At 43.7% G+C, this 24404-nt stretch overlaps 1 protein-coding gene across 4 annotated transcripts in view; it reads right to left on the minus strand.

The window, feature by feature from the left end:
* ASIC2 (acid sensing ion channel subunit 2) overlaps nucleotides 1–24404 on the minus strand; it is a 514654-nt gene that overhangs the window by 446095 nt on the left and 44155 nt on the right. The window lies entirely within an intron of this gene.

Consider the following 24404-nt stretch of genomic DNA (forward strand, 5'->3'; position numbering starts at 1 on the left):
GAGAAGGAAGTTTACACCAAGAGACATTTTCCTCTCTGTCTGTCTGGGTCCCACTAAGCCCAAGAGATGTGCTTAGCAGGCTCAGTATTTCTGGCAAAAGAGGTTGCTGAGCATTTTGCTTTAAGGTAAAAGGGTGTAGCAATTCAGAAAGCTGCAGATAGCAATATGCTAATACGCACAGGATTTAAGTTTGGTAGGATTATTTTCTTTTCCTAAACAATATTTTAATTACACTGTAGCTATAATTATTAGAGTTAAAATGGGATCTATAATGCACTTAAAAGGTCTTTTCCTGCCTTCTCACATTCACCTAGACTTCTCAGGTGCTTGAAAAACAAATCAAAAATCAAGACAACTTAATACATGTGTACACTTAACGAAGTCAGCACAGCTACATGAGCAACACTGCGAGGTCTAGATCTGTTGCATCTTAGCTACAGAGTAACATGTGGTTAGAAAAAAAGATCCATAGGAGTCAGTTAAAAGTCTGACATACAAGGCATTTTATAGCTCTTACATGGATTCCAATTCATTTCAGCCTGAAAAGCTCTTGAGATTGTATCAGAGGTGAAGAAGGGAGCTTTTTAAATTAACAGCAGTTTAACACTGGAACTCAATGAGAGGATATATGGCATACCAAGGCAGAAAAGACCACACTCATAACACTGCATTGAGCTAGCAGAAGGCTACTAAGGCATCATCATGTAATCAGCTTCCTTTTCTTGCAAATAAAGTGTGTGGGATTGTCTCAGGCACTTTTCCATATCCAGCTACTGGGAGCTTCCAAATATTTGATCTCTGGTGTCTATATTTCAGCTCACCAGCTGTGTTACGGAAGTGCAAACACACACCCAAGCACACCAAGACTTCAATCCGCATTGTTTTTAGCATGGACACCTCCTGCAGCACTAAGTCTTACAGGACCTTGCAATGCCAGGATTTGGAAACATCATACAGCACAAGAAGGCAGACATTCCAACACAACATTTAGATTTCAAAGGTTATCCTTTCCCACCAGCTGCCAGCATCTTTGTCTGTTGTGGTTTAGCCCGGCTGGCAGTCAAACACCACACAGCCGTTCGCTCACCCTCCCCCCTCCCTCTCCGGGATGGGGGAGAGAAACGGGAAAGTGAAGTCTGTGAGTTGAGATAAAGACAGTTTATTAAGACAGGGAAAAGAATAACAACAATAATAATAATAATAATAGTATTAATAGTAATAATGTGTACGAAATAAGTGATGCACAATGCAATTGCTCACCACCCGTTGACAGATGCCCAGCATATCCCCGAGCAGCCGGCCCCCCCTCCACCCCGGCTAGCCACCCCTATATATTGTTCAGCATGACGTCAGATGGTATGGAATACCCCTTTGGCCAGTTTGGGTCAGCTGTCCTGGGTCTGTCCCCTCCCAGCTCCTGCTGCATCCCTAGCCTGCTCGCTAGCAGGACAGAGAGAGGCTTAAAAGTCCTTGGCTTGGTGTAAGCACTGCTCTACAACAATTAAAACATCGGCATGTTATCAGCGCTCTTCTCATTCTAATCCAAAACATAGCACCCTGCCAGCTACTAGGAGGAAAATTAACTCTGTCCTAACTGAAACCAGAACATTGTCCCAAGGACCTGCCTAGATGAAAGATTTTTTTTTTTTTTTGCCAAAGTCACCATGTGGGCAAGAGTGATTCTCATGATCAGAAGTGACTAGAGCCTGGGAAATCTACAGGCTTCTTCAGTCCTTCAGAGACTTAGTACTCTACCATGGACACTGAGAAGCTGGAACAACTGGAGAGGACTCCTGAGATATTTCATTTTTTTTAGCACCTGGGCACAGAGAGCTTGTCCAAACTTCACTTAGCAAGTATATAAACAACAGTCTCCAGTCTCCACCGGCTACTTAATCAGGATGGCTCAGATCTTGGTTATTTCTATCCTTCCCTCTCTGGTCCCTTTAGGAAGAAACTAATCTCTGTAGTTAGGAAGGGATCCCGAAGCAGCCACTGCTCACTGCAGTGACAATCATCGAAATGTACCTTGCTGACTCAGCACAGCTGCAGCTGCAGAGCATGGACTTTCCCATAGTGTTAATTTATGGCACTGAGCATTTACATGAATGCAGATGCAGAGCACACAGGAGCATACTCCAGCAGCAGACATGGCCAATGTCCCGATGCCATCATAAGATGGCATGAAGAGCCCTAAACCTTACTATAAGAAGCTGCAGTCAATTGCAACCCCTGCAACTGGGTTGAAAAACAAAAGCGTATCATACAACAGGATAGTGTCTCTGACTGATTTGTGAAACTCGTTCAATAATCTTTGTTCTTTGTTGTTTTAGAGAAAATAGCGGAGGTTTTAACTGCTGCTGCAATGGCAATTATAACAATGATCTGTCACTTTTAGATTTACTGGTTAAAACCATGCTAGCTGACACTGGCAATTTCTCGTGCAATAAATCCTAAAAAAAGCATCTAAAACAAACTTCTAATTATGTTCTTCTTTGGTGTTGATTATAATTCCCAGTCCTGCAGATCAGGGTGTAATTATTATTTCCTCATATGTTGACAGGGCAATAAACTATTAGAAATGTTGAATACATTCCTGTTTAACAGAAAGGAAAAATGGTGCAACTCCTCAGTACCAAGAACGTGTCTATGGTTGCAGGATACTGAGATTTACAATAATAGACCTCATTTAAGACAATACTTCCGGGAGGCAAAAGATATGTAGTTACACCCAGAAAATGGCTACTGCGAAGAAGAGGAAGTGAGACTGACATATTGAGTTTAAGTTTTCTTTTAAATATGAAATGCAAAGGTAAAATCATATATTTTCCCCAGGTTTGCCACAGGGACTCTAAAAGATTCCAAAAACTGCTAGAAAAAAAAATCAGTCTATCCAAGGGTAGTTTTTAGATCAAAAGTAATCTTGGAAATTATGGGTATGTAGAAAGAATGACCCATATGCTGTGAATCCCTGTCACAGGCCATTTCTGGGCTGGTTCTGAGACTAAAATTTTGTTACAGAATTAGCTCTGTTCCTGGCTCCCTGCTATTATATCCCAAATGGATCAGTGGAAATTCTGTATCAGAAATAGCATGACCAGCAGGACCAGGAAAGTAATCGTCCCTCTGTACTTGGCTCTGGTGAGGCCACACCTCGAGTGCTGTGTTCACTTCTGGGCTCCGCACTACAAGAAGGACATTGAGGTGCTGAAGCATGTCCAGAGAAGGGCAACAAAGCTAGTGAAGGGTCTAGAGAATAAGTCTTATGAGGAGCAGCTGAGGGAACTGGGGTTATTTAGCCTAGAGAAAAGAAGGCTCAGGGGAAACCTTATCGCTCTCTACAAATACATCAAAGGAGGTTGTAGCAAGGTGGGGATCGGTCTCTTCTCCCAGGCAACAAGCGAAAGGATGAAACAGTCCCAAGATGTGCCAGGGGAGGTTTAGTTTGTATATTAGGAAAATATTAGTATGGATAATACTACTGGATATTAGTGTTTCTGACAAGGTTTCCTGACTTCCCAATGAAAAAAAAGGCAGAAAACCCTCAGTCTGTGCTGGATTTTTAAATTGAAAACCAGGACAGAAATGCCCAGCCCTGGTATAATCCAACCAAAACACTTTCAACAGTGATGCATTTTTACTTCTTCAGTACCTTGTTTGGCACAAAAGTGTGCAGAATCCTAACTGAAAATAAAGCCTTTGTTGGCTCTGGCTCTGTAAAAATCAATTGATTTTCCTCCCTAGCCAAGTAAAATCACAAAATCCACAGATCTTTGCATTATTCAATGTTTTCTGTCTTCAGAATGCAATCAGTTATCTCTGCTATTCTAACAAGCATTAGAGAGCCCTCATCCACTGGAGTGGAAAGCTGAAATACTAAGCTATGCATGAAGATAATTTATTGACCTAAAATATCTAACAAGGTTACCAGGTTTAGATTTTGCTCATTTATTTTTTGCTTGCTACTTCGAAGAGAAAATTCAGACAAATTATTATTTGTAAAAACAGTAAACTAGGCCATTGCAAATGTCATCAAGGAAGCATTACAGCAAAATATCCACCATCAAGCTGCCAGAACGAATTATTTAGGATAACTTTAGACTTTTAAGTGGAGTGGAGTGTACTTTTAAAGTGGACCTCTGGGAATTCAACTAGTATATTTTTAGCCCCTTTTACTCGGTGTAATGCGTATGTTTGGGGCTTTTTTCGTTAATTATACAGGTGGGGGCATTCATCTGCTCTGACTGAGCCAAGAAAAAAGCCTGTAGGTCTGAGTGGCCACCTTTGCAGTTAGCAGGGAGAGGAAGGCAGACCTAAAGGATAAGAGATGCCTCTCTTGGGAAGTGGATGTAGGATAGGGTAGATGAATTACCCTCCAGGAGCATCTCTTTTATTAACTACAAAATGAGCCCAGAATGACTCATACATCTGCATCTAGATGAGACAAATCTTGTACTCAAGAAATTTTTTTTTTTTGAGAGAGCGAGCAAAGCAGGATCAAAACAAGAAGGCAAGAGCATGACTGGATAGCCCGCTTCAAAGTGACAGTGAGCCACTGCAAAAGCAGAAAACACCGGCAATGGGAAAAATTTTGAGTAGTGGAAGCTGGCCTTGATTTTTGGATGTGCTTTTTGGTTGGGATAAAAGAGAAGTTCTCACTTAACAAACAGTGTATATATTGAAGAGACAAAGCCTTAACAGTTATCAGCTTTGAAGCTTCTCAGGGCATGAACGAGCTTATTTTGAGGTGGGGAGGAGACCTGTGAAATCCAGGGTAGCAAAAAGCTGTGAAAGGATTAAACAGAGGTCCCTCTAAATAAGACTAGATGGGAGATACATAGGAGAGACGGATATAAATAGAATATTGCAAAAGAGAACATTGCAAAAGGCTTCTTTTACAAAAGGTACATAAGGATCACGTGTGCTCCTTTCAGACGAAAAATAATAAGAGATGGAACTTCACCACACTGTGGATGGAAAGACATAGAAGGAAATTGTGCTTGACACTGTAGGACTAGAAAAATAGATCCGCCCTTTGTAAATGGGTAGACCAAGGGACAGTGAGATGACCTACAAGCAGAGAGCCAGTGGACAGATCTTTGACACTCATGACATTTCATAGTAACCACCACTGCAAGTGATGATGACGCTAACTGAAAAAAGACCCAGCTGTAGTGGGGGAAACTGTCACCTGTCACACCCACGGGCACCCTGCATCAGGCTCAACGTGACAGTCAATAAAATCTTAGAGCAAGCAATCAACAACAGCACTTTTACAAACTTTTCTTGCAGTCTCTGAAAGAGGGTGTCAAATCTGAAGGAGAACTTTTTGCAAGGAACAGCTTGAGCACATCCTTCAATTACATTATGCCCCACCAGCCTTGCAGCCCTCAGCTGTGCTTCCCTTCCAAAAAATCCCCTTGTGAGAGCTATTTTTTATGTTTAATCTACAGATGATTCAGGAGTCTTTTCTGTTAACCAAAAATCTCCAACTGTAACTTTTATTCATGAAAATAGAGACTTAACCTTCAAGTGCCTGCATTGTCTTGACAAAGTTCCAGTCATAAAAATCTCTTGTGCAGCTTGGGTGCTGATAGATTGGAAGACATAAATCTTGCTGTTATTAGAGCCACAGTTCTCCACACTCATTGCAACAAGTACTCACCAGCCATAAATCATTGTCTCCTTTCCTAAAAGAGCCCATTTCAAATGCTTCACTGAGATCTGGATTATTCATTAGCTATTTGGGTGCTTCTTAAAAAAGACATTAGAAGCGGTCTCAGAAAGAAAACAAGTCTCCTGGTGAAGCTTCCAAAGGAATCCCAACATTAACACAAACACTGTTCCTGAAGCCACAAGAGAAGCAGGCAAAGAATTTTCTTCTTTAAAGTTTCTGCCTTGTTCTCTAAATAACAGTTGAACAGAACTGGAGACCAGACACTTGGAGATTCATTGCTTATTTTCAAATGAAGACATACAGAAATAGTAAATAAATAAGCAAAATTTGACTCGATGTAGTCTGATACTTAGATGTGGAGATGAAAACGTGAGATTGCCTTCAGATCAGGATAGAAATACAGTCTTGAAGGAATTTTCAAATCCTAAAGCATTCTGGGAAAAAGAAAAAAACACTAAAGCAGCTTTTTTAAAAGCAGCTCCTTTTTTTAAAGCAGTTCCTTGTCTTTTGCAGATAGTACCAGAATGGTAACCTATTGCTCCATAAACACAGAAATGGCAAGTTATTCTTCCCAGCATCAGTATAAAGAGTTAATTCAGTTTATGAATTGAGAAGTGTATTATCAGCTTTGAATTCTGTCTTGTTGCACTAAGCAAAAAAGTCTTTAAACCTTTAGAGTCTGAATGATGCTTGCTTCCAGCTCCACATCCCTCACAAGATACAACATATCCAAGGGTGCTCCCAAGGCCAAAGCTCTGAAAAAAACTGTGAGTAAACCAGCATTCAAGACAGATGGCAGAAATGGAAGGTATGAGCAGCATTAGCGCTGTTATTGAGCTGTGTGTTCAAGTATCCTCCTTAAAAATCTCAATCAGACCTTCAACAAAACTGAGAAGCACTCTGCCAAACAAATGGTGATGGGAGACTTCCATCTCCTATGTGTATTCATGCAGTTGTAAATGTATGAACATGAACATATAGGTACATGTCATATAGGTATATTCACACACTATACACTCTGAGACAACATCAGAAACCTCAGAGCCAGAGACATATTGAACCTTCAATTAAACCTTCTAAATTGAAAAGTGATTCAATGGGACCAAAACCAAGGAAACAAATGAGACTCAGTGTCATCTACTTCCCAAGGTAAGAGTCCCACCTACAGAAGAAACAAGAATCCATCCCTAAGTCAAGGCAAGCATTTAGATGACTCAGCTGACAAAAATACAGCAGTTTTTGCTGCTGAAGGCATTGTCAACACCGTGTTAGGTGGGGATCAAGAGCCTTTGCCAGTTCCTGGATATGGTTGAGTCCTTGTCAAGAATTCTGGGATCTCAGCTCTGGTGGGCACATGCCCATATTGCAGATAGAAGCATGGCAATCTCTTAACATCTTCAGTCAGAGACTCACTGGAGACAACAAGAGTAAGGTCACCTTATGTCCAAACAGGCCAGGGTTGGTACATGGCAAAAAGGTCGGGAGAAGGACAGCAATCAGGGAATTACTTACCTTCTGCCTCAAGGACACAGTTACAGGGAAAATTACAACCACCCACCAACTCACCCTGAAAATTTCAAGTATGATTTAATTGGAAACATTAATGTCTCTAAACTCAAAGTTTTTTTCAGAAAAATAGACAGACACACAAAATAGCCATTACAAGTATTTTCCTCCTACTCAGCAGGAAAAGGCACTAGGGATAATTTAATGGCTTGAGTCATTAGTTTCATATTGATGATAGGGGATGATGCCAAATACTGAAACTTGGCAAAGAGATGGAGACCACATCATAGTTTATATTATACTTGCAAGACCAGAGTGTGAAAGCTCCTTACTATAACATTAAAAGAGGTTTCCTTTTCCCCCAGTGACAGCTCTTGTTGATCAAAATAACATCTTCAGCTAATGTATTCCTTTTTTTGTAGGGAGGAATGCAAGTAGCAGGCTGTGTGCAACTTCCTGTTGCAAATCTTACAGCAAACCCAGCAAGCCTCTCACACTGAGCAAGGGGCAGCTCAGCCTCTGCCCTTCTGCACCACATACAGTCAGCATATCTCTTCTTCGTTCCCAAGGCTGTGGGCCACAGGGTAGAGACAGACAGAGCACGGCCCTATGGAAAGCAACAGTCGTGTCCCTAGAACACAAGACTGTTGAAAGAGTTTTGGTTTCTCTTACTTGTTTGCTGGTGCTTGAACTTTCAGGTCATACTTGGGTCACAGTTTCAAGCTCCCCCAGCAACCATGGCAGTGAAAAACTCACTGCTGGAGAAAAAACAAAACAAAACAAAACAAACAAACAAAAACAATATTTCTCACCAATTCACAAAAGTATTCAGAAAATCACCAATTACCACATGGCCATAGGGCATTGCCTTGAAGACATCGCTGGGGATTATTTTCAATGACCAAGAGTTTTCTCCTGTATCAAAAGAAAGCCCTTCACTCAAGCCATATCAAGTTGATGCCCAGGTTACAAACTGAGCCCTTATTCATTGATAAACACAGATAACCAAGCAGGTGGTAACCACGGAAGAAAATTGTCTTTTGGTAACATATGTGGAACTGCCTGCAACCCCAGCAGTATCGAGAAGAAAGCAGATTTTCTCTCCAGATGGCAAGCTTTACTTATTCTAATTACAGATATGTCCCCAAACACCTGAACACTCTCCATATACACACTGAAACACCACTTCACAGGCTGATGAGTTGAAGTAAAATTTATTTAGTTATTTAGCAATTTTTTAGAACAAAAATTTCAGCTCTGTTCTCTTTGCTGCCTGCTGTCTTTCTTCAAACAGCCTTTTGCAGTCAGCTTGTTGTACAGATCTTCTTGGCTTCAGAGTAGGGCATCTCTGGGATAAAAACTTTCAGAAAAATGAAAATAAGCTTTAAAATTAATCTTGGGATTAATTAGGAGGGAAATAGAAGTGTAGAGTTCCAAACTGCCTTACTTCCTAGTTAAAGACTGCTCACTGCACAGCTTCACGATCCTGAAGCAGTAAAGAAGATAGGGCCAGCTATTTAGCAGTACAAGTCGATATATCCCCATTGACTTTGCAAAGTCAATTTATGCCTCTTCTACCCAAGCTGACATACTCAGAAATCAGTGATGAAACTTGCAATGACTTCCATGGCACTCTGGGTCAGGCCAATATAAATAATCCATACTTATCCATTCTTTTTGGCTGGTCATTAGGAGATTTTCCTCCCACCTCTCCCCCTTCCACAGAGTCTACAGAGGCAGATTCTACTTCTTCTCAGCACTGTACTGTTCAGAACAACATTTCATTTTAATTTATTCCACTGTTCGACAGCACAAGCCAATATAAAGCCTTATTTTTCTGACAAATAACTGCTTTACTTAATTCGCAGCAAGAGCCCAAGGTTTGCTGAAAAACAGAGTGATCATCTCAGGCCACGTGGTATCTGATAGAGATGCGCAGAAGAGGAGGAAATACCTCACCCGTTCAAAAGGATACTTGAGATGTCACAGAAATTTTTTTTCTCATTTTTACAAAGTGGAAAATAAACTTGGAAATATTAAAAAGTGTTATGAAGCCAGTCAACCTAAACATTATCCAGAGCATGGTGCCTCAGGTTGTGATTTCAAAAATGTGAGTTTTGCATAAATTATTGGCTGTGAGTTTAAACTGAGGTGATTTTTTTTTTTTTTTTTTTGATCAGGACAATGACGATTTCATTACAACTCTAGAAATGCTCTCTGTTGCATTTTCCAGAGGTGATGACAAGTGCAATTTATCAGCCACAGTTCCCAACCATGCTGACAGCTCTGAAGATGATAGACACAAAAAGACAATACCCAAATGTATCCAAATTAGATAAAAAAAAAATAAAAATGGATTTTTGTCATATCCTTGTGCATACCCCTCTGTATGTCTAATGCCATGCATTACTTTGTGGTGACTTGAAATCCAGCTGCAATTTTACTGAATGAACATATGCCAGAAAATCATTTTGCAAACATCAATGGTCTTGAAAGACAAAATGAAAAATTCATCTAAGGAAAGAGACAAATGAGCTTTAACTCATTTCTTCTTCCAGAGTTAACAAGTGTTTAAAGGATTTTATTCACCATATGCCAGTGTTAAATATGGGCAATGTGCTGTAATGCAATTGTACCTTCCCTGTAAAGCCATTTTACAATTATGGGACCTGTCCAGGAGTTTAATGAAATAGTCAGAAAGTGGTCAAGTGCAGAACTCAAACAACTTTTATGCACAAAGCAGTTATGGTGAAAACAGAGTGGGGATGCAGAAACTACTGAAACGGAACATTCGCAACATTCCTTTTAAATCGAAATATTTCATTTTGGACTTAAAAGGACTTTTCTATGAAGCATTTTGAAAATATAATTTCAAACCAAGATTGGTTCCCAGGTATGTGAACCAAATCCTTACATCTCCCTTTTCTTTTCACCTTGAAAATGAAAGCTTCACAGTGATTTAAATAAAAAGTTTAATTGTGGATGAAGAGAAATTTCATTTCATGAAGAATGTTGACTTCCATGTTTTCTGGTCTGCTCTAAGTGGGAAAAGTATTTGAAATCTCTAAAAAGAAATTGAAGAGAAACTGTTTCTACAACAAGAAAGGGTCTTGGGTACAATACACTTATGCTCTATAATCAGTCATGTAAAGCCAATGGGTTTTTCCTTTTCAGGGCAGTTCCACTTTACATATCTAGTCCTGACCTCCTAGACCAAAGGTAACTTAGCTATAATTATTTTTCAAAATATTCCTCTTGTGCTTCACTAAGGCAGAAAACTGAATTATTAGGTTCAAGTGCAGCACAGTGCATTATCAATCCCTGCCCTGCTCTTGCCTTCATGATGCTAAAGAGTGAAAGCAAAAATGGATTGGTCTTGCAACAAATTTAAAGCAATAAAGATGTTGCTAATTTTAGGGCTGATGATATTTTCCACTGCAGCCTGAAAGGATTGCCAGACCTGACTGGAAACAGCGCTATTAGCTATGGTCCACAAACAGCAGAAGCATGAGGAGTGCTTCGTCTGATTCTAGAAGAAATATGAATTTTCCATACTATCACCAGTTAGGTTTGCCTGCAGGCGAGTTATTTACATCTGAGCATCAGCTGAAGCATTTCTAGGAACTTGGGAATTACCTAACCTTGACAAATATTGCTATTCCAATCCCTCATTGCTGGACTGATGGGCTGAGAACAAGTGTATGAAGTTCAACAAGGCCAAGTGCCGGGTCCTGCACTTGGGGCACAACAACCCCAAGCAGCACTACAGGCTGGGAGATGAGTGGTTAGAAAGCTGCCTGGCAGAGAAGGACCTGGGAGTATTGGCTGATAGTCAGCTGAATATGAGCCAGCAGTGTGCTCAGGTGGCCAAGAAGGCCAACAGCATCCGGGCTTGCATAAGAAACAGTGTGGCCAGCAGGACTAGGGAAGTGATTGTCCTCCTGTACTCAGCTCTGGTGAGGCTGCACCTTGAGTACTGTGTTCAGTTGTGGGCCCCTCACTCCAAGAAGGACATCGAGGTGCTCGAGCGTGTTCAGAGAAGGACAAAGAAGCTGGTGAGGGGTCTGGAGAACAAGTGTTATGAGGAGCGGCTGAGGGAGCTGGGGTTGTTCAGCCTGGAGAAGAGGAGGCTCAGGGGTGACCTTATCACTCTCTACAGGTACCTTAAAGGAGGCTGTAGCAAGGTGGGGGTTGGTCTATTCTCCCACGTGCCCGGTGATAGGACGAGGGGGAATGGGCTAAAGTTGCACCAGGGGAGATTTAGGTTGGCTATTAGGAAGAACTTCTTTACCGAAAGGGCTGTTAGGCATTGGAATAGGCTGCCCAGGGAGGTGGTTGAGTCACCATCCCTGAAGGTATTTAAAAGACATTTAGATGTAGAGCTTAGTGATATGGTTTAGTGGAGGACTTGCTACTGTTAGGTCAGAGGTTGGACTAGGCGATCTTGGAGGTCTCTTCCAACCTAGATGATTCTGTGATTTTGTAATTCTGTGATTGCTGATCCTAGAACACATTTGTTCTTCAGAAGGCACAACGGTATGCATATCTGTTCTTAATTGTCTTTCTTTGATTCTAGAAAGACTCCTTATTCTTGTGGTCTAACCAAGGGAAAGCAGAAGTTCTTCTTTCCTGAGGCTGCAGCCTCACATTTACAGACCTATAGAGGAACTATATGCACATTTAACAACTCTATGGGGACTTAAAATAGTTGGATAGTTGGTTAGCTAATGGATACAAGGGGTTTCAAGGCACCCAGGCAAGTTTTTTTTGTTGCTGTTGTTTGGTTGGGGTTTTTTGAGCTCTCTTGACCTAATGAAAGTACAAAGACTTGTAAAAGCACAAGGATAGCCTTTGCTAACCTCATCTCTTAAACACACGAGAAACACCAAGATGTAAAGACTCCTGGTAATCTTCAGATTATTGTTCTGGCAATGGAGACCAAATATTTCTACTGCTCGTATTAGGAGCGAAGTTTTTTGCCATCAGGGAAGATATATTCATTTCTGCAATCAACACTTTCCTAGGAAGTTTGTCAGTTTCGATATTTCATTCAGTGTAGTATGGGGAAAAGGCTACAGTGACTCTTGTAGAATATTTCACTGAAGTTAAATATTCTGCATCAATTTTACCAAAAACTGGAATATTCTTTTATTATGTTATAAATTGCATTGAAAAAAAAAAAAAAAAGGCATTAAAAAGAAAACAAAACCTTCAAATGGTGTACTTCCAAAGCACTTTCATAATTCCAGTAATCATGTTGAGTGTTGAGATTTTTAACCTTGAAATCATGGAATTGCTGAAACTTCCTTCGATTCCACTTGCCAAAGTCAGCTCGAAAAAGTTGTGAGGGGCATAGAACCAGTGGACAAAGATCTAAGAGCAATTATCATTAAATACCATCTGGATCTCCCTTACTTGGCAGCCAAACTTAAGACCCATCCCCTCTGTGCACCATCCTCATATCCCTCCATCTCTGATAATGGAGCTTCCCAGACATGTTTGGAGGTCAGCTCCTCTCCATGCAGCTGGGGCTGGTGGAAAACACTGAGCTTCCTTCTCTGTAATTATGGCTCTCAGCCTGGCTGAGCAAATGCTTTGATTTACATTCCTGGATGTGCTAAGCATCAAATTTTTCTGGTAATCACAGCTTAAAATGCTTAGAACTGGAGATGAAAGCAGAGCATGCTCTCTTGCAAAAGGACAGTGCGCCCTGGAAAGTTTATGGTTGTGCTCATTGAAGCCTGGGGCTGGCTGTCAGCACAGGAAAATGTGGAGGCGAACTTCGGAAAATTCCTGGTTGGAAATGATCAACAGTCCGGTGACAGCTCAACCATGAGCTGGTGGGTTAGTGGGTGACAGGCCAGGGGGTGAGTCTGTAATCACCTACTTCTTGTGTTCTACCTCAGAAAAACCATTGCTTGCAACTGTACGGGTGCTGCCCGTGCTGGTGACCTAACAAATACAGGTAACTACAGGTGACAGTGGCTGGAAAAGGGAATGTGTATCAGAATGAATGAGTCAAAAACACAAAGGGGAGGACTAGCACTTGTCACTGACAAATGATCTAGGTAGTGCCAAGATCTGATCCTGCACAGACATCCTTATGTGCTCAGGGGCAAGTAAGTGAGCAGTAGTTCTCACTCTTTGGGAGCTAAGAGGCCTGGAAACTTTCACCCAGCATCTGTAGGATGTTTCCTGAGCCTACCCAGTTCCGAGAATGAGCAAAGGAGGATTGCATCAGTTCAGTGCATAGACTGAACTCACTTTTGCCCACAAAATAGCACTAGGACACCATGCAAGGCACAACATCACCTGGAGCATGTTGCATGGAGGAAAACCCTTCAGCTCTGCATATCTCCTGGGCTGTCAGCGCTCTCTTATGGTCTGCTTGCTCCCTCCCCATCCCACCTTTCCCATCTACTTAGCCAGCTGAGCCTGCAGAGCAGCTCACTGCTTTCCAGGAACATATCTGAAACATCACTTCAGTTACAATGGGTTAAACTGCGGCAGGAATATGCAGGTGACCTGAGGAGGAGACGAGGGACCACCTACCCCAACCTGGGCTGCAGGCTGGACTCCCATGCGCAGATGGGCTCTTTCACCAGGCACAGCAAAGCATATGGGGATTATTTGCTTTTGGGAAGGGAACTGGACAATGAAACCATCTAAAACCCTCAAATAAAAATGCAACAATTTGAACGCAGCAGCAAATGGGTAAATAAAAGAAAAGCAGCCCCACCCACCCGCGCGCACACACACACAATCCCAGCTCAGCTGTGCTTTGGGGGTTTTGAAACACCTTCAGCATTTAACTTCTTGGCAGCCATTTGGATGGAATAAAATCCCACCCTTCCCCCATATGATTACAGGACCCTTTCCTGGGGTTTCTATGGAAACCCAGCTGCTTTTAAAAATATCTGCTCCTCCTTTCAGTGGAAGAGACTCAAACAACTAATTGCCTCCTGACAAGTCCTCCCCTTTGGATAATCTTTTTGCTTATTCACCCACCAGATTAGGGGCTCTCCCTTTCTCCAGCTTGGAATTTGCTTTGCAACAGGTTAAAGCTGCAGCTAAATTCAAAAATCCATCACAGGACACAAGTGCTGGAAGCTTGGACTGCAAAGAGCCCCCAGCTCCCAAGAGGCAGAACCCAGGATCCACTTCCACGGTTCTCCAGCTCTTGATCTAACCACAGGTTGAAGATCCCTCACCTCAGCCAGTCCTGTACCTATGCGGGCAGCTCAACTTCACTCACTGTTCAGTCCGATCACTGGGGAAAGTCTGAAGGACTTTGGGGCCTGCCCGAGTGCATTATTGTTCCTCTTTTGTGTAAAGCCTTCAAGAAAATACCCTGATGTATCCCCACCTGGGTTACCATGTTTGGATTCAGATGGGGAAGGCAATATCCCTCCCACATACCGCCTCTCCCATGCCATGCACAGCCTCTGACCCCACTGAATTTGGTATCGGGAAAGGACCCCCCCAAACCCACTGGTTCCCAACACTCATCACTTCTGATAGGCACCACTGGCTGCCCGTACTTGCCATAACAGCGGTTTCCAGGCAGTCATGCATCCTGGAAGCCCAAGTCCTGGCACTTTAAATCAGTCTAAATAGTTTCAAAGACAAAACATCTTGTCAGCATCTACACAATCTCTCCTGATTGAACCAGTGATCGATGTGACACATCAGAAACACAGCACTTACACATTTTCGCTGCTTGCTAAAGCTCACTCAGAGAGGCTGAGGAGGCAGCTTAGGGAAGGATAGGGCAGGGGAGCCTACTTTGCTGACATACAAGGCACATTCAGATGACATCCAGTGATTACTAGTCTGCATTAAAGCACAAATTGTTACTTATCCTCCCATCTTCTCACACAGCCCTCAGAGTTTCCCTAAATAGCATCACGGATGATTGAGAGAGGGCTGTAGTGCTTTAGAAGAGGTTGGAGGTAGTGGGGTTTGCATGTGTCTGTATTTTATTTCACTAAATATCTGCTCTGTCTGGCTCTCCACATTTGTGGTACAGAGTGAAAAGAGAGCCCTGAGAAAGCAACATCTCTAAGGATGAACATTGGCTTTTGCATCATTTAAAGATTATGACACCCAGAGCCAAACATTGCAATGAGGCTTTTGCTTGGAGAACTGATGTCAGCTCTGCAGAGACTCATCAAGCAGTTTGCAAGGGGCAGAAGGATGAGAAGCTCTCACGTGAGGGCTCGAGGACAAGCAGAGGATTTGACATGTTCTGAGGATTTTGTGGTAAAGCAGCCTGCTAGCCCTACCCGTCTCCTGCTAATAGCTCAATATGTTCAAACATTTGTAGGTGCACATGAACAAATGTATGTCTGCGTGTATCTAGGTAGGTACCAAGCTCTCGGCCCCTCCAGAGGCCCTGCCTTAACCAAGCTAGTTAGTTATCCACAAAATAATGAGATTTTGCTTTAAAGTAAGGAGATTTAAATGAAAGAACATGAATACCTTTCATTTACTGGCTGGCTTTTCAGCCTTTTCAGACACACTTGCAACCTTTCCTCTACAACTCAGAGCCCAGAGCCACGCTTTGTAATAACATCGGAACTCAAGTTCAAATTTCATCAGAAGAGCTGAAGCTTTAAGGAAAACATTAAGTTTTGCAAGATACATAATAAAATCACTGGAGCTGGCAACCATATAATCTGAAGTGTAAATTTCCAGCCCTTTTCGCTGGCAAAGACAGCTGTCATGCTGATAACTCACCACCAAAGCTGAAGTTTGTCCATATTATTTAGCAAATATACACAAGTACTCCAGGAGAGAATCCACAAACAAGTCACTAATCCAAAAAAGCTGAAATCAGAGGATGAATACAAGTTTGCTATTCCTGGCACGCTTAGGGCATATAGATAAGAGTAATTCTGGCAGTGGGATTAAACAGAATTTATGCTTTCAATATGATAGAAAGTGTGTTAGACCTATGAGAACAGGGACAGGAGCGAGTTGTTTTGTTTGTTCGTTTGTTTTCCATTTTAATAGAATAGGACTTTCACCTCTTAATGTTTTACCCCCAGTCTTTTAGTGTAGGGCAGCCTTTCTGCCAACCCCTTGTACCACAGCAACATTGCACATACCCAAATGGGGAGGAAAAAAACTATTTGCATAATAGGAGAAGATGCTGTTTTAAATAAGCTCTGATGAGCTGAATCACAGGGGAACCCTGGGAGTGTGGCTGAAGCAGCAGACCTGTTGCATGGCTCATTATATATTGCTTTAGTATGCCATTAATATGCACCTCCAAGGCATTCCTGCATTTTCCCGTGAAAGATTAAAGAGAAGTCAATTTCTACTAATCACACATTTTCTACATTGCTGTCTCACATTTTGCTGACAGGGAAAGCAAGGACTGCGTCTTCTCTCTTCAAACATCCAGGGGATGGGGTTTATTTCCCACCGCAAACACCCTGCAGAAAGGCATTCCAGCAACACACTGAGGGAGCAACCCTGCTGCCTCCAGGATGGCAGGTGCTTGCTGCCACAGTCTCCAGGCAGCCCTGCTGCTTCTGCCTGCTTTTCTAAGTCTTCCCACTTCAGAGCCCCCCAAGCACCATATCTGGGGTGGGAAGTCCTCCTTCAGCCTGCTAATACAGTACTGAGCCTCCCTGATGTAGCTCTTGGTGAGGTTACTCAGGACCTCTTAGCAGAAGGAATAAAGGCAGTAAAACCACCTTTTTTGGCTTTTGACATGTTAAAAGCTGGTGCATGGACTACACAAAATGCTACCTGAGGACAGGAATCCCAAAGCACCCAGGTACAATCAGCTCTAAGTGCAAGAATCCTTCTAATGCAGCTTTCACCTCTGCTGGCATCATGAGGTCAAAAACACCTCTGACAGATGCAGCACTTCCTGCCCTAATGGGGCAAAGCTGTGAGAGGGGAGGCTGATGGCCAGCACTCCTGGCACCTTGGACTCCTTCTCCTACCAAGTATAAAACAAACTCACAGAGAGTGACAAGGGCTTGCTGAAGGGAAGTAAAATGCAGTGAAGTTCTTTTGACAACACATTCTTTTTCCATTAAAAAAACATCAAGTCATCAATAACAAGCTTTTTTCTTTTTTTTTACATCGTAAGAATAGCATCTGATGCACAAGGGAGGATTTCTCTTAAATTGAAAACAATTCTTTTCAAGATCTATAAACCAAAAATATTTTTTTTTCATCCTGAATCAAAGTGACATTTTATTTAGCCGAAGTGAATGATTACATCAAAGATGTAATAACGGCACCTTCAATCCCAACCCAGCCAACTCCACAAAAATCTGCAAAGAACTCTCATGCCCATACCCTGAGACAGGCTGTCTCTGCAATCTTATGCTCAGGACCAGCATCAGTCTTTTCTGCTACATTGTTTGGTAGAAACAAACACCTCAGACAAGGAGGTTTTTGCATACATTTCCTTTCCACAATGAACTCTGAGCAGGAGATGCTTCCCTGCAGCTGCAAAAGCCCTGTCTCACTCAGCATGCAGCCCAAGGAGGGAAGCCTTTATCTCCAGCGAACACCATCCCCCAGACAGTGAGATGGAAAATGCCAACAGATTTGCTGGCTCTGAAGTGCTGAGGAAATAGGAGCCCATCATGCATGATTAGATGTGCATCTGTAGGAGAGAGATTCCCTTAGCAGCTTCCTCTGGCTCCTCTGTCCCTCATACATCCTTCTTTGCTTCTGCCATCACCTTCCTTAGGTTAATACCAAGTGTGGTTCCCTGTTTTGACACATCCCTGAGCTTTGGGACCTTGGTGCAGAGATTTGTCTGTGTTTTCAGAGAACAAGGGAAGACAGAGGTGTGATGGGTGCTCCCATTTTGTCCAACTTTCTTTTTTTCTAGAATGCCACCTAGTACTGCAAGTTTTGTGCCTTGTCAAAATTCCAGATTAAAAGCAAACTGAACTAGTCTACTTTAAAACATTTAGGACTCTGCTATTTGGGATGCTCAGCCAAGTCTCACCCTACTCCAGTTTCATAACTGCTTCCCAAACTTAGTATTTAATATTTCCCTGATTGAGGATGACAAGATTGCTTCATGGGCTGCAAGTCTGGGCTGTAATAATGCAAAAACTCTCCTTGCAGGGCAGAATGGACTTTCCTAGTGAATAAAGCAATGGCAATAATTGACTGCAGCATGGAGCTCCACTGCTGCTTGAAGCAAGCAGTACACTACTTCCTAAATTGAACTTATTAGCATATGTACATACTCATTAGCATATACAGACATTCATTTGGATATATAAACATTATCTCTACATGAACTCGGCAATTACTTGGATGCTATTACCTTGCAAAGTGGACAGATTTTCAGTTTCCACAAAACTGAGCAAGACGTTTGGAACAGTATAATCTACTCCTAGAAAAATACTGCAGTTAGATTTTTAGGAGCTTGTCATGCTCCCAGGCAGGCAGAGCCTCAGGGTCTTCCAGAGGTCCAAACAAGAAAGTGTCTACTAGCTTGGAGTTACTTATTGTTTTTCTAACCTTTATCTCACCCTAAGACAGTTCCTGATTGGAAAGAATATATCAAGTGATCAGAGAGAGCAATCCACTTAAGCCACCCTGCTGGTTTCTCCTCTAGGCCATACCACAGACTCACAGTACAGCCTCGCAACTTGTCTGAACTCCTCTTGTCTCCATCCTCCTTCTGTAGCACATGGCTGGTAGCTGTTAATTGATCCCCATCTTTTCCTTGCCTCCTTTTCTTAGCCTGTAAGATGTTGGGCAAGAGAATGCTGTGGTCCATGTTTACTACAGCTGTGTTCTGCCCTTCACCAGGGCTTCAAAACACTTTAATGCAGAAGTCAGGGAACCGAAAATTAGATCTGCAATCAGTCCTAATAGTGGCTCATGAAGGCTTTTTTGTGTTTCCATCATTTTTGTTGCAGTGCTTAGCAGCTGACTAAAAGGAATGGGTGCAGCATATAACAAAGCATCTCACTGCCAGTCGGAGGTGAGAAAGAAAACAGGTTAATTCTGCTTTTATTTCTCCTGCAGTCCACCTGCTCTTATGTATTAACATGAGCAGCTACAATCTGAGTACATTGCTACAACATTTTTGTTTTTATGATGGTTACAGGTGTAAACCAGCGAAGTATGACACACTAAAGAGCATAAACACTTGCAAGCCCAGTCACATCCACACAAACCTCACCTCCTTTCAAAAGGAGGCAATTGCTCTCGAGCACTTCAGAACCCCAAAACCACTGCCCAGGACTGAGAGTAACCTTTGGAACAAGCAGCAGACTCACTGCAGAGGGAATAGAAAGCACATACTCTCAGCTGAGCTGTAAATGCTGGCTCTGCTTTTTAGGTTAAAGGATTTTTTTTTTTTTCTAGAAAGGCAGAAAAGTGAAATGTGGCTTGTATCAGACAGCAGAGGTCCCTACTTCAGTATCCATCTCCTTTACCACTGTTGCAGCCATTAAATAGAAACGTGCACCCTCTAGCAGTTTGGCTGAGAAGAAAGCCCAGAAGAAGTAGTTACAGGTACCTACAATGATCATCTTAAATAGAGGTAGATAGCAGCAAAAAATTTGTAGTTTACTTTGAGGAAGAGCTTACATATAAGCATTTATAGCTAGATTCATAGATACAAGAGGCAGAACAGAAATATAAGAACCTGCAGCTGAAACCCTGAGTCCCAGGAGGGAATGTGCCCTGCCAGCACCCCTGCTGCTAGTCCTGAGCCCCCTAAACTTGTCCCAAAAAAATGAAGCTTGCTCCTGTTCCAGACTTGTATACCCAGGGACCATGAGTGTGCCCCTCCGGGAAAATGTTGAAGGAAAAGCAGGCAGGGCTAAGAGGTCTCATTAGCAGTTTAATTGCATAAAGGAAGTTCCTAGGATTAGTAGAACTTTTACCTACTGAATAGCTTTTCTTTTCAATTACAGGGAATATATCTACCTGCTCAGATAAGGTGTTTGCTAGTGGGATGCTCATTAATCTAGATGTATTTGCTTTGGTAGACTTGGCTGATAATTAGTCTTTCCTTCTGTTTCCCGTGGGAGCAAAAGGGTCTTAATGTCTCTGCATTGCTCAGTCATGAATAATCCTTCAGGCAGCAGGCTTGTCTGGGAGAACTTACCCATAAGAGGCAAACTGTCTTCCTGCCCATAGCCTGGCCCAAGACCTGCCTTGAGCAGTGCTCCTCCAAGCTGAGAGCCGACAGTGCAGTTGGAACGAGCCTGCTCTGCCCAGTTCTAGATGCTCTGCACACAGAGGGCATCCTTCTGTTCAGGGATGCTGGGAAGGGGAGGTTTGAGGTTCTGACTTGATGAGATGAGTTTACAGCTTCCTCTTGCAAGAGCTGCACATGGAGAGGCTCTGGAAAGCAGTGATTGCTTTCTGAGGGCTCCAATGGATGCAGTCATCCTAGAATCATAAAGATTGGAAGAGACTTTCAAGATCATCTGGTCCAACCATCCCCCTACCACGAATGTCACCCACTAAACCATGTCCCTAAGCACCACATCCAACCTTTCCTTGAACATCCCTAGGGACGGTGATGCCACCATTTCCCTAGGCAACCCGTTCCAATGCCTGACCACTCTTTCTGAGAAGAAATGCCTCTTAATTTCCAGCCTAAACCTCCTCTGGCACAACTTGAGGCCATTCCCTCTAGTCCTATCACTAGTCATCTGCAAGAAGAGGCTGACCCCCAGCTCCCCACAACTGTGAAATTGTAGAGGAGCTGTGGGATTGGGGCTTTCCTGCCATATTTGGGCCTCACTGAAACACAGCTCTCTATTTACAGGTGAGACTGTTCTGCATTTAACTGCACTGAGAGCTGCAGTTGGGCTTTGCTGCACTAGCTCAACACATTCTTGCCACAGCCATTGCAAGGCTAGCATGGCAGCATCCCATTCCAGGGATTCCAACCCCCTAAGGCATAGCTGTGCAAATTCGTACAGCTAAGGGTGGTTGCATTGCTTGTGTAATGATTAACTAAGCTTAAAAGTGGACCTGAGATAGGAATGAGACCCCATAAAGTTCTGCCAAGCTCTGTTAGGTCTGATTTCCCCAGCTGCAAATGGGGAGCAGGTGGTTGTGGGGTTAAATCTATTAAAGGCTGCAAACAGGCTTCATTCTGCTCTGGATTAATGGCTAATGCAGGTGTAGAGAGAGCCTGAGGGTGGGACCAGAGTCGGTTTCCCCTTCCTGCATCCCTGGAGGTGCCTGCTTGTACTGTTTTCCTGGTAAGCCTTACAAAGGTTATATTCTCTAACTCTTTGTCTGGCAGGCCCCTTCTCACTGAGATGACTGAGCAATTCTGTCCCATAACCCTGAGGCACCAAGCTTTCTATTTCCCAGGACAGTCTTTTTTCCTCTAAGCTTTCCAAAAGCACCACCCCAGGGAGTCCAGCACTACCTCTGCCTGCCTTTTGCTGCAAAAAGAAAGAGTGATCAGAGCCACATAGTTTTCTTACGTATTTGCTCAAAACTGGCATTCTTGCCTCCATGTTTCTTTCCAGCTTGAGGACTAAGACTGAGAAAGGCACTTTGAGTACAATGTTAGCTAAATAGTTTTTGTGTCAAACCTATGACTTATGCGTGAGATTAATCCTTACCTCCCAAATTTTCTCATGTTAAGGAATAAATGTTCTGCCATTGTCCAATAAATGATCCCAGAGACAAGCCCTCTGCTGGAGGGAAACAAATAAAATGCAACAGCCCGGGATTTAAGTATCGAACACTTAACTCCTTCAGAGCTGGCCTGCTCAACCGACATCAAAGGCATTCCTTGCTTACACCCAGAGTAACTCAGCACCTCCAAATACCATCTTGCAGACAGCACAGGCCTTTTGGCAGGGCAGAGCATCTCCAGAAGTGGAAATGCTTCAGAGAAGCATCTCTGTCAGTTGATAAATAAACAAGCTGTCTTTAGCCGATGAGCACCTTCAGCCAGATGCTCAAATCTGGTAAAGCCAGCTCTAAGTTTTCTAGAAAGTCCAGATCCCGTGGGGATATGTTAGTGCACAGATGTGCCTGTTGCAATGCCCACAGGCTTGCAGAGCAGCTGGGTGCTTCTGCAGGATGCTGCTGTGTGTGTGCTTGCTGTGGCTCAAATTGTATGTGAAAGGTTGCTTTATATCTGTGCACAGGTGCTGCAGCCTCTGCAGACCAGTGGGTTAACCCTTTCACAGAATCACAGAATTGTAGTGGTACTCACTATTTTTTTGCCTCCACTTTCACTGCTAAGGCTTGTTCTTGAGTCTCCCTAGACTCCTAGGGGATCATGGAGTAAAGAAACAACCACGAAAAGAACTTGTGGGTTACTTAATCCATTCAAAGAAGGGGACAGGACAGGACGTACCTTCAGGACAATCACTATCCAAGGGCACAGCGCTGCCCCCCCCCCCCAAACCCCTCAGGCGCCCCGGGGCTGCCTCACGCCCCGACGGAAACAGCGCGCGAATAGGCCCCAGCCCCAGGCATTTAAACTGCTCTACCACTCCCTGTTCGGCGCCGTGTGACTGTCACGCAGCTGCTGCTCGGCCTGAGGCGGTGGAGCCGAGGAGGCGGCTGGGGGGCAGGAGTTGAGGAGGCAAAAGAGGTGGGGTGAGCCCGAGCCTGGCCCCGCCGCCTCAGCGCTAAGAAGCCCTGAGCCCTCTGTGATTCCCAGCGCCGCCAGTCTCCTCGGAGTTTTCGCTACTGCCTTCCATATAACATATTAGGACACATAACGGGAGGGTTATTTCCAGTCCCTCTGTTAACCTCTTCTACTTCAGCCTTGTTTCTGGTGTCGGGTGATAGTACAAGTCCAGGCTGGGTTTGGCATCAGAGTTGTGAAGTACTTCTCAAAGACCAAGTATTTTTTGAGGTATTGTAAAACCCTTGTGAACAGGAATCACAGAATTGCAGGGGTTGGAAGGGACCTACAGAGATCATCGGGTCCACCCCCCCTGCCAAAGCAGGTTCCTTAGAGCAGGTTGCACAGGTAGGCATCCAGACGGGCCTTGAATATCTCCAGTGAAGGAGACTCCACAACCTCCCTGGGCAGCCTGTTCCAATGGTTTGTCACACTCACCACGAAGAAGTTCTTTCTCATATTGGTGCAGAACTTCCTGTGCTCCGTTTTGTGGCCATTGCCCCTTGTCCTGTCCTCACAAACCACTGAAAAGAGGTTGGCCAAACCCTTCTGTCTCCCACACTTCAGGTATTTATAAACATTGATAAGATGCTCTCTCAGTCTTCTCTTCTCAAGGCTGAACAGACCCAGGTCTCAGCCTTTCCTCATCAGGAAGATGCTCCAGGCCCCGTATCACCTTTGTTGCCCTCGTCTGGACTCTTTCCAGGAAATTCCCATCTTTTTTTTGTACCGGTGGGGTCCAGAACTGGACACAGTACTCCAGGTGTGGCCTGACTAGGGTAGAGTAGAGGGGGAGGATCACCTCCCTTGACCTGCTGGCCATGCTCCTTTTAATGCACGCCAGGATCCCATTGCCCTTCTTGGCCACCAAGGCACACTGCTGGCTCATGGTCAACCTGTCATCCACCAGGATCCCCAGGTCCTTCTCCGTAGAGCTCCTCTCCAGCAGGTCATCCCCCAGCCTGTACTGATACATGCGGTTATTCCTTACCAGGTGCAGGAGTCTACACTTGCTCTTGGTAAACTTCATTTGGTTTCTTCCTGCCCATCTCTCCAGCCTGTCCAGGTCTCGCACAGCCTTCTGGCATGTCAGCCACTCCTCCCAGCTTTGTGTCATCGGCATGCTTGCTGAGGATGGACACTATTCCCTCATCAAGGTCGTCGATGAAGATGTTGAACAAGACCAGACCCAGCACCAACCCCCTGGGAACACCGCTAGTCATGGGTCTCCAGCCAGACTCTGCGCCGCTGATCACCACCCTCTGAGCTCGGCCAGTCAGCCAGTTCTCAACCCACCTTACTGTCCACTCATCTATCCCACACTTTCTCATCTTTGTTAGCAGGATGCCATGGGAAAAAGTATCAAAAGCCTTGCTAAAATCAAGGTAGATGACATCCACTACTCTCCTCCCGTCTACCCAGCTGGTGATGCCATCATAGAAAGCAATGAGTTTGGTCAAGCACGATTTCCCCTTGGTGAATCCATGCTGACTACTCCTCATAACCTTCTTCTCTTCCAATTGCTTGGAGATGGCATCCAGAACAAACTGTTCCAGCACCTTTCCAGGGACAGAGGTGAGACTGACTGGCCTGTAGCTTCCCTTG

The sequence above is a fragment of the Cygnus olor genome, chromosome 25 (assembly GCF_009769625.2).
Source record: "Cygnus olor isolate bCygOlo1 chromosome 25, bCygOlo1.pri.v2, whole genome shotgun sequence".
NCBI classification, from domain to species: Eukaryota; Metazoa; Chordata; class Aves; order Anseriformes; family Anatidae; genus Cygnus; species Cygnus olor.